The sequence below is a fragment of the Cornus florida genome, unplaced genomic scaffold (genome assembly GCF_030987335.1).
Source record: "Cornus florida cultivar Cherokee Brave unplaced genomic scaffold, ASM3098733v1 CherokeeBrave_3.0.0_Hap2_Chr08, whole genome shotgun sequence".
Classification (NCBI taxonomy): domain Eukaryota; kingdom Viridiplantae; phylum Streptophyta; class Magnoliopsida; order Cornales; family Cornaceae; genus Cornus; species Cornus florida.
Genome location: NW_026775578.1, coordinates 57,574,611 through 57,586,048, shown reverse-complemented (window position 1 = coordinate 57,586,048; position 11,438 = coordinate 57,574,611).

Genomic DNA, 11,438 nt, shown 5'->3' with positions numbered 1-11,438 from the left:
GTTCTGGTCCTAATTGGATTTGATGGACAGTGAAGCAAATAGTAGTATGGGCCTTGTAAAACTTGTGAAACAATGATGTGCTGGAGGATTGGGCCGAGAGGATAATGGGCTGAAACATGTGACAATCAGATTGGGCTAGAAGATATTTTGGTAAGCAATTGATTTGGTCTTCGGCTGGGATAATACAATACAGTTAGAATTGCATGGATTGTGGTTGGTTTGGATGACATGGCAAAATCACAAAAATGGCAAAGCCACATACAAGGGCACTGCAGATAAGATAGAAGATATTTGAATTGCAAATATTTTAGATAAGAGTTATATATTTATCTTGTATTTAAATGGAGTTAAGAGTTAGTATTTAGTTAGGATTAGTTAGATTTGAATAATTATTTAGATGTATTAGAGTACAACTAGGATGTTTGTATTTAGGTTTTTGTTTACTATTTACTCTATAAATAAACAAAGTGGCATGCTGTACTAAAGGTCCAGCACCCTCAGAATCTTTATTATTATTTGTTCGCATTCTCAAGCTTTTTCAAGAATAACATCATTTCTATTTCTTCTTTCTTTCCTTTTATATTTCTCAATCTCTCTTTCTATTTATTTCTCTCTTTCCTTCTATTCCTCTCTTTCTCTTTCTTTTCTTGCTATATCTATTTTCCTCCCTTTTTATTCTCTTAATCTTTTACTATAATTTATTCATTGAAAAGTCCTTTTAACTAAGGCAATTCTTGAACTCTAAGAGAAGTATCACTGTTCTCTTTATCCTCGCATTGTCTGAAAGTCAACCCTTGAAAGAGACTACAAGTTGACAATTTACAATTGAACCATATATTTGGTTCTGACATTCCCAGCTTACATCAATTTAAGATCGGCTCTAGATAGCCGATTTTAGCGTCAACAATATATATAATTTCAAATTCTTCACACAAATCTTTTTGCAACTTTAAACTTCCTTTAGGATCCTCAATTACGTCTTTTCCCAAATGAATTTGGTAGAAACTAACAAATGAAGCAAAAAATTAAAAAGACCTGTAACTCTTTCTATGCTTGAATTTCCTAAGAATCAAAATATTGGCAAATACTAGAAATTTGAAAGTAAAGCATGGTGATCAACACTAGAGTCATTCTTATATTTGTTGACGTACTTAATCGGCAAGGCTAGCAAATTAGAAAATAATCGATTCGGGCTTACCAAAACTAACCTCTTAATTCAAAATTATTTAAATGTGATTCAACTTAGGCTCTTTGTTTCAAAGTAAAATTTGTTTTTTAGAAAATATTTTCATTTTTTAGATAAAATATTTTTTTTATTTGTATTCTTTGATATTTGGCAAAGGTCTAAATCGGTTGAGGTCGAGTCTTTCGAGTGGGACGTAAAAAATAACTTACCAAAAATTGATAGATAAATTATTTTTGTAAAATTTAAATATATTTTTTCTTCATAAATATTTTACGACAACCAAACACCAAAAAATAAAAAATAATTTTATGTAAAATATTTTACGAGCCTAATCTCATTGATTTAATAGGCTACTAAGAGAAGAGGGAACATAGAACATTAACTTGGGTTTTGCTTGCCTTTGGCAAAAACGACTTTCTAAACAAAGAATTGCAATACAATAGAAACTGAAATTGGACTGCAATTGGTTTGAAAGTAAAGAGTAATTCTCCTATAATGACCCTTTTATTAGAAGAGCTGTGAACTCTCTATTTTTAACTCTCAATTGAAAGATTCATTAAATAATTTATTTAACTTTACACATCTCAAAGTGAATAAATTGCCAGTGTTGAGTGGTTGGGTTGCTCATAATGTCCAGAAGTCCATGTTCGACCTTTGCACCCTCCCCTCCCCTCTAACCACTAACCCCTACTATTCTTGCCATGAAAAAATATGTATTATTTGTTTTGTTAAAATTTTATTTCAAGTACGGGCTTTAGGAGAAATATGACATTGCCATTAAGCATAGGAGGTTTCTCACTAGATGTGTCAATGGATCGGATTTTAATCCGAATCCGATTCAATTATTCGGATATGATTTGAATACAAAATTCGATAATTTGATTATGATCCGAATCAGTTAATCCGATTCCTTAACAAATCGAATATGGATTTATGCTGATCCGATCCGATTAAATTTATATATCTATAATAATAATATATTATATTATATATATACAATATTCCTATTAGCTTTATATCAGATGTAACAAAAAAAAAAAAAAAAAATCATAATGACATAATGTTATATGTACAATAGTGTGTTATTCTCACCCACATATTAATAAATCTTCTAATATACGTATTAATAATGTCATAATATTTATACGTAAATGAATTCGTTATGAAAAATAAGATTCATGATTGAGACCATATATATGATTACCGTATACCCTATTGAGGTACTTATAAATTATTGGGTTATGGTGTACCTTATTACAAGAACGTATGTGTTAAGAGATATGGATCATATATATATATATATATATATATATATATATATATATATATATATAATGTAGTGAACATAACCTAAGTTACGTTGAGTTTGTTGTGATCTAATAAAGATCCCTTGATGGAGGGATTTTATCAAATATTATATATATATATTATCTGGTCCCCACTCTCACCTGAGCTCACATTTAGTTAGTCTTGCCCATTAATGAATAGACGCATGAGTTTAGTGCAGATGGTCGAAGATCAAGTAAAACCATCGTTCTTTTGTACATCCTTTGAATCTTGTATGTTATTCTGCTTTCTTGTTAATTTTTCCGATTTCTTGCTATACACCCAATAATGGCTTTCGTAGTTATTTACAGTTACATGGTTTTTAATTATTATTATTATTGTGTTTTAAGCATAAATATGTTTACAATAAAGACTTCTTTACGAAAAATTCAATTATTATAAGTGATATCCAAAGTAAAAACCGGCATTTAGTTAAATAAATATTTTATTTACTAAGACTAAAAGTATTGAATTGAGTTAACAAATATGTAACACTTAATTTCACAAATAATTGATTTGGTTTCACCGACTAAAATTTATGAATAATCAATTTTGACAACAACAATACTTAGGTTCTCATCATTGATGTAGATCAATAATAAATGGACACATCATCTTTAATTACCAAGTCATCGAGGTATATCTTTAATTATCAAATTAGAAATGGAAAATATATATACTTGAGTATTATTCTTTGACTTTTTTATTTTATAATTAAAGAGGATATATTAATTTGTTATTGGTCCACATCAAGCGTGAGATGGAGTACATACTCACTAGTAAAGATCTAAATATTATCCTTTTGACAAACTTGTTCACTCAATCATATAAATAAATAAATAATAAAAGAAGAAAGAAAGATTCACAATTACCTAAATTTTTAATTTTTTTTTTTCCCATTCAAAGAAAGTAATCATAAAATAAAAAATGACCATGTGTCTGTACCATCTAAACACCAGTAAAATTTTCTAACTTTAAATAGGCTTCCGATAGTTACATGTTTAATCCTAACACAAAAGAGAAGACAGAATATATGTATGTACATCATACATAGGTGGAATAAGTCATACCTTTAGAGAAAAGAAAGAATATGCCAACTTTGATTTTATACCTCAAATTTTTGACTATCAATGGTCACAAAAAATTGAATATATCAGATTCTTAATATATATATATATAATGTTCGTTAGTGTTAATTTTATTCTCACCGTCAAGTGACATATATTCAAGGACTATCTAATAATTTTTTTTAAATATAACATTTTTTTGTTTAATAAATTATTATTAAATTGATCATTGCACCACATGCCTTGGCCTCTTCTCACTCTTCACGTGATTTGGGTTTAGGTTTTAGAATGACCAATGTGAATTCAAAACGAATGTTTTTTAATCATACTTTCGTTATGACAACTACTTATTTATGCCTACTTTAATTTAATTACTTCTGTTCAATTTTTTAGTGTAAAGTATATAGATAATACTTGCTCATGCAAAATGTTCATTACTGATGGGATATTGGCCGACCAAGCTGACATGTGCAAAACCAATTTGATAAGATGAGTAATTGAGAAAAACATTCAAAATTGAATTTATTGAATTTGAGTTTAATTTCAAAAATGTCATGTGGGACTTCAAAATTTTAGATTGTAAAATAATTTTGAAAACTAAAATTTAAAATAATTTTTTTATGGATTTTATAATGTAGGTTAGAAATATATAATAAATGAAAGTTTTAAAATCTAATTTTCATAATTTAATAATTTTCATAATTTAATGCTAGTACTTCAAAAATGAAAGGACTTGAAATTGAATTTTTGAATTTTTTTGAAGGTGGATAAAATAACATATTTGGTTTTGAACATTTTTTTTTAGAATTTTTAAGAAAGAGTAGAGAGGAAGCATTTTGAAGAAAATGTTATTTTTAAAAAAAAATTCAAATAGACACTTTAAAATGATGGTTGACACATCCTTTTCTCCATTTTTGTTTTTGAAGTGTGCTAATTCAAGTGAATATTCATTATTTTTGGAAAATATTTGATTTAATCTTTTGAGAGAATTAAATTGAATGAGAGATAAAAAATAAAAATAAAAAAGTAAGTAAAAGGGTGTGATTTTTGATGACAAGGTTTTGGTGGAGGATTTCAATATTATTTTTGGACTTGGAGCCCTTGTATTGCTTAATGCATTATCCTTCCATTTTGCTATTCACTTAATAATTTGACTATTGCAGTGTAGCTTACACAGGAATATTTAATCTATTTTATTTTTTATTTTTGAGTAAATGATCATTTTTATTTGCATGCTCTGCTAAAAATTACAAAAAGTTGTAATAGTTCTTTCTTTATTTTCTTTAATCATGTTAAAATCTAATATGTTTTTTTCATTTTCTTTAATCATGTTAAAATCTAATATTTTTCTTCCGCAACACCATACCCTCGCCTGCCATTTTATCATATATGCTTAATTCATAATTCATATGAAATGTCAGATAAAGGAACATACCAGTAAAAACATAAAAATAATGATTATGAATAAGCAATTTCTGCATGCTAGTGCCATCAGGGGCGGCTCAATGTTATTTGAGGCCTTAGGCGAAAAAAATAAAGTGGCTATTTAATTATATCTACCCATATATTTATGCTAGTATTATACTAATTATTTGTTTTGCGATTTTTAAACCTATCACTAAATTTTTTCCAAACTCTAGTAAAATCGTTAATTAATTGGCCATGTGCTTTTTAATAGTCACATTTAACAATATAAAAAAAAATTATAAACAAAATATATAATTTTATGATAACAAAAATTAATAAAACTATAAACTAATTTAAGTTATAGAATAATAGAAACTGATTTGGAATAATTTGGTCTAATACTCCAATAAATTATTTAATAGAATATAAGTGTATTCAAAATCTTATTACAGAGTGAGATTGTGAGATTGTAAATTGTAATAGTGGAGAAGATGAAAAAAAAAAAAAATTATAATGAGAGAGGAGAAAAAATATATAAGGAGTAAAAATAAATAAATAAATAAAAGTTAATAGGAGTTTTAGAAAAATATAAAAATTTCACCAATATTCACTTAAATATATATTTAATATTTAGTGTGTGTATATGCTGATGTAATGAGGGTGAAAGAGAGCCAAAAACAAAAACAAACAAACAAAAAAATTATAATAATATGAGGATAGAAATATTTTGGGCACACTTTGTATTTGTTGAGGTTTAAAAATATAAGAAAATAAAATATTTAGGTAAGTTATAATAATATATAAAGAAAAAAATTTTGGGGCCCCTCAAAAAAAGATAAAGAATATAAATCTTTTAGGTCAACTGTCAAATTTCTCTATGCGTTAAAGTTTAATAATTAAAAGAAATACTAAAATTGTTTTAGGAAAACTATAATATATAAAGAAATTAAAAATTATGGGCCTTCTTATAGGTTGGGGGCTTAGGCAACACCCTAACTCACCTAAGGCTCCAGCTGCCCCTGAGTGCCATTCACACCTCATTAAAGAACCGTATCAATGGAATGAAGGTTGATAATAAATTAGAGGATCGGAACATATTAACAGAGAGTATTGACAACAAATTATTATAAATGACTCCCTTCATCTTGATAGGAGGGTTGATAATAAATGGTTTTGTAATGGTATTTTGAATTGTTAATGACTTTAGTTGAGAGTTATGATTGTAGTGTCAAAATATTGGAGGGAACTAATAACAAAATAGGAACAAGAAACCATCAGATTTATAGGTTGAACATCCGTTATAGAGGAATAAGCCCCGTTCGCAGAGCTTCCTGAAGCCTAAAAAATTGTGACGTTTGGTAACACATATGTAAAAGACTTATCGCAGAAGCTAATGTTCGGGAAGCCTATTTCAGAAGATCCTCCATTTTTATACCACATATCCTATTTTGACCCCAAGAAATGAAGTACTTACTACAAATAGAAAAGAATATTCAGAAATTCAAAGTCATTTGTAACAAGAGTCTTTATTACAAAAATTTTCTTTCATACCTACAATTCGATATTATGGGGAACCTTAAGCCTATTAGGGCCTTTCGTTGGAAAAAGGTCATAATGGGGAAATGGGATGATCCAGATTTATCACAGCTTTCCAAGAATTTCAATGTTTGAATCGAGGGTTCATATTGTAAGACTTATCTGATCTTATCAATTGTTATAATTTTTTTCTTTGAATAAATCATGAATTTTCTAGGATAGTATTAAAAAAGATCTCATTGAGAAGTAAGAAAATGTTATTTTTGAAACCTCATTTTAAGAAGCCAATTTTATTTTTCAAAAATATAAATTTGTCATTATACTAATTTGCCCCTATACTTTTCATAGATTAATAATATTCTTCTATATTTGTTTTTTTGGTCTTTTGTTCTACCATTACCTTCCACTGCCGCCACCATCACCACCATTGCCGCCACCACTATCACCCCACCACCATCGCCACCTTCACCACCGCCTTCCATCACTACCTTCCATTACCATATTCCGCTACCACTACCACCACTACCACCTTCCACCACCACCACCACCGTGACCTTCCACCACCACCACCATTGCCACCTCCACCACCATTGCCACCACCACTACCACCTTCCACCACCACCACCATTGCCATCCCCACCTTCCACCATCGCCACATCACCATCCACTACAACCATCACCACCTTCTATAAAATAATAATAACAACTAAGCAAAAAATAAAGAAATATAGCGTGAAGCTAATAACTTTCTGCCTTATATTATTTTCTGATCTGTATATATTACAATACAGAAGAACTGAATAAATAGGGGAGGAAAAGTAAACCATTATGGAAATAAAATGAATAAGGAAAAGTTGAATATATACAACTATGAAATAAAAATAAAAAAGGAAACTTGAATATATTCTGATCCTGAATATATTCTGATCCATGAAATCTTAACACTCTCACTCAAGTTGGAGCATGAATATCATGAATGCCCAACTTGCCACATAGATGTCGGTATTGATCCTTCCCAAGAGCTTTAGTGAAAATGTCAACTATTTGGTTAACAAAACTGTTATAAGAAATTTGGATCAATCCAGCTTGAATCTTTTCACGAATGAGGTGGCAATCCAACTCAATATGCTTAGTACGCTCATGGAAAACAAGATTGGCGGCTATATGAAGAGCTGCTTTGTTATCACAATATAACCGCATAGGATGTTTGTGAAGAATGCCTAAATCTTTGAAAAGCCATTGTAACCAAATTAATTCACATGTAACGGATGCCATTGCTCTATAATCTGCTTCAGTAGAGGATCTAGAAACTGTGAACTATATCTTGCTTTTCCATGAAATAGGACTATTACCAAAAGAACACAATAACTAGTGACAGAATGATGGGTTGTTGCATAAGCACCCCAATCAGAATCACAATAGGCTTCAAGTTGAAGGCATTGATCTGAAAGCAATATTATACCCTTGCCAGGAGTAGATTTCACATAAGCCAAAACTCAATATGCGGCGTCGAGATGAGGTTAGCGAGGATTGGACATAAATTGACTGAGAATTTGAACCGAATAGACTATATATGGCCTAGTGATGGTGAGATAGATAAGGCGACCTACTAGATGTCTATATTGGCTGGGATCCTTCAATAAATCACCAGCATCAGGTGTAAGTTTTAGATTTTGTACCATAGGAAAATCAACAGGCTTTGCACCAAGGACACCAGCATCATGCAAGATTTTCTGAGCATACTTTCGTTAAGACAGAAAAATCCCTTTAGCTAAGCGAGCAACTTTAATGTCCCAAAAATATTTTAATGAGCCAAGATCCTTAATATGAAACCAACTATGTAGGAATTCTTTGAGAGATTTAATGACAAGATCGTTATTGCCTGTGACTATTATGTCATCAACATATATTAGAAAAACAGTAATTAAGGAACCTTTTGTAGATGTAAACAAAGAGTAATCACAGTGGGATTGTGTGAACCCAGCAAGGCGAAGAGCAGAAGAAAAATTTTCAAACTAATTTCGCCTTGCTTGCTTGAGACCATATATGGATTTTTGAAGTCGACATACTAGATACTCCCCCTTGCGATGGAAACCGGGAGGAGGATTCATGTATACTTCTTCACGGAGATTACCATGTAAAAAAGCATTGTTAACATCAAGCTTATGCAAAGGCCAATGCTTCATTGCTGCAACTGCCAGAACACACTGTACCGTAACTAATTTGGCAATAGAAGCAAATGTTTTATGATAATCAAGGCCTTCAATCTGTGTATATCCTTTGGCAATGAGACGAGCCTTATAACGCTCAATTGAACCATCAGAACGATGCTTAATCTTATATACCCACTTACAGTCAATAGAAATTTTACCATAAGGCAAATAAGTGAGTGTCCAAGTATTGTTCAGTTCAAGAGCATTAATTTCTGTAGCCATAGCCTGACGCCACTGTGGATGCTGAGAAGCCTGAGCATAGGTTGCGGGTTCAACCTCAGCAGAAATAATAGTAGTGTAAGCAAAACGAATAGATGATAATGAATCATAAGAAATAAATTTTTGAAGGGGATATTGCAATTGTGCACAATCTAAACTAAGAGATGCAGAATGAAATGGTAATAAGTGAGGAGATGTGGTCAGAGAGCAATGATAGTCCTGGAGATAAGCCAGAGGATGGCGAGGACGAGAGGACTAACGAGTTGGTACTGGAGTAAAGACATGCGGTACCAGAGTAAATGTGTCAGAAGGAGGTGTTGGATTTTTAGGGTTGATGGTTTGTGGAGGGTTGATACTTATGTCACTAGTAGGGAAATGTAAAACAATAGGCGGTGGAGTATGAGCAGGAGTGGTACTCTAAAAAGGAAACACAGTCTCATGAAAGGAAACATCACGACTAATAAATATTTTATTAGTCTGTAGGTCATAAATTCGATTTCCTCGTTGAACAAAAGGATAACCAATGAATATGCCTTTAATAGTACGAGGAGAAAATTTATTTTTATGAGGTGACATATTTTGAGCGGAGCATAAACAACCAAAAACCCGCAAATGATCATAAGATGGTTGAGAGTTTAATAGTAACTCATGGGGAGATTTTCCAAATAGCAAAGGGGAAGGCATGTGGTTAATAAGGTAAATAGTGGTAAGGACACATTCCCCCCAAAATTTGATAGGGAGGTGGGCTTGGAAGTGAAGGGCACGGGCAACCTCTAGAAGGTGTCTATGTTTTCATTCAGCCACACCATTTTGCTGAGGGGTCCCAACACAAGTGAGATGGTGAACAATCCCACGTTCATTAAAAAATGGATGCATGGAAAGAAATTCAAGACCATTATCACTTCTGATTTTCTTTATATGTCGATGAAATTGAGTTTGAATCATGGCATGAATTTTTTTTAACAAAGATTGAGTCTCAGATTTATGTTTCATAAGAAAAAGCCATGTGCAACGAGAATAATCATCAACAATGGTTAAAAAATAATGAGCACCAGATAATGAAGTAGCGGAGAAATCACCCCAAATATTAACATGAATCAATTCGAATGGTTCACCATAACAATTATTTTTATTGGGAAAAGGTAAACGAGTGTGCTTAGAAATAGAACAAACATGACAATGTAAATTAGAACAATTAGAGATGCCACTAATATGATTGGACAAGAAACTGAGACGAGAGGTAGAAGGATACCCTAATCTCCAATGCCATAAATCAAATTGGTGTTGTTAGGAAGCAAGAATGATAGGAGATGAAGTGGGATGGTAATAGTAGAGACCACCATATTCTTTACCTAGTCCAATCGTCTGTTTCGTGGAAAGGTCCTGAAAAATGCAAAATTTGGGAAAAAAGGTGACAGAACAATTTAAGGATTTAGTAATTTGCTGATAGACAAAAGGTTAAAGGTAAATTATGGAACACAAAGAACACTTTTGAGATTGATATTTTTTGATAAACATGCATTCCCAGTATGTGAGATGTGTGAAAAATTGCATTAGGAAGACGGACAGGTTTATTATTAAAGGCTAGTATCACTTGAGAAAGAAGATCAATGGAAGAAGAAATATGATCAGAGGCACCACTATCAATAATCCAAGGAAAACATCTTGATTGAGAATGATGACATGGGTTACCTGTGAAGTTGACAGTGGGTTGAGTGTTATTGAGAAGTGACAACAACTGCTGATATTGTTCTTATGTGAATTGAAGAATTTGAACCGCTGGTGCTGTAGTTGCGTTAGTGCTTGTAGAGACGGCATTAGTTTGCTTTTGTGGATAACCATGTAGTTTGAAGCAATTTTCCTTTGTATGCCCAAGCTTTTGCAAGTGATCACACTTGGGTCGAGCTTTCCCTTTGCCGTTAGGACGATTTTTATCTCGATTGAAATCACTCTTGGCAACAGTCAACGCAACGGAGTTAGGCTGAGAGGGTGCAACAACATGGAGCTCCCTCTGTTTCTCTTCTTGAAAAAGCAAAGAATAGGTCTTGCTTAGAGTTGGTAAGGAATCCTTTGCCAAAATCTGACTGCGGAGGGCAGCATAAGATTCGTTAAGGCCCATCAGGAATTGGTAGACATGCTCTTGTTGTTGATAGTCCATGATAGCCTTAGAGGAACCACAAGTACAATTCAGGATTGTATTATATGAATCCAGTTCATCCCAAAGAGCTTTGAGCTTGGTGAAGTAAGTAGTGATAGAAGCTTGTCCTTGAAGGTGAGTACGGGATTTCCTTGAGAAAATCGTCCATGAAGGTCATCCCAAACTTCTTTAGCGGTGTTAGCGTAGATCACACTAATTGCAATATCAAGAGAAATTGAATTTAGTAACCAAGAAAGCACCATATCATTACATCTTACCCATTTAGCAAAGTTTGGTTCTGATTCGGTAGGCTTGGTGACAGTGCCATGAACAAATCCTAACTTGTT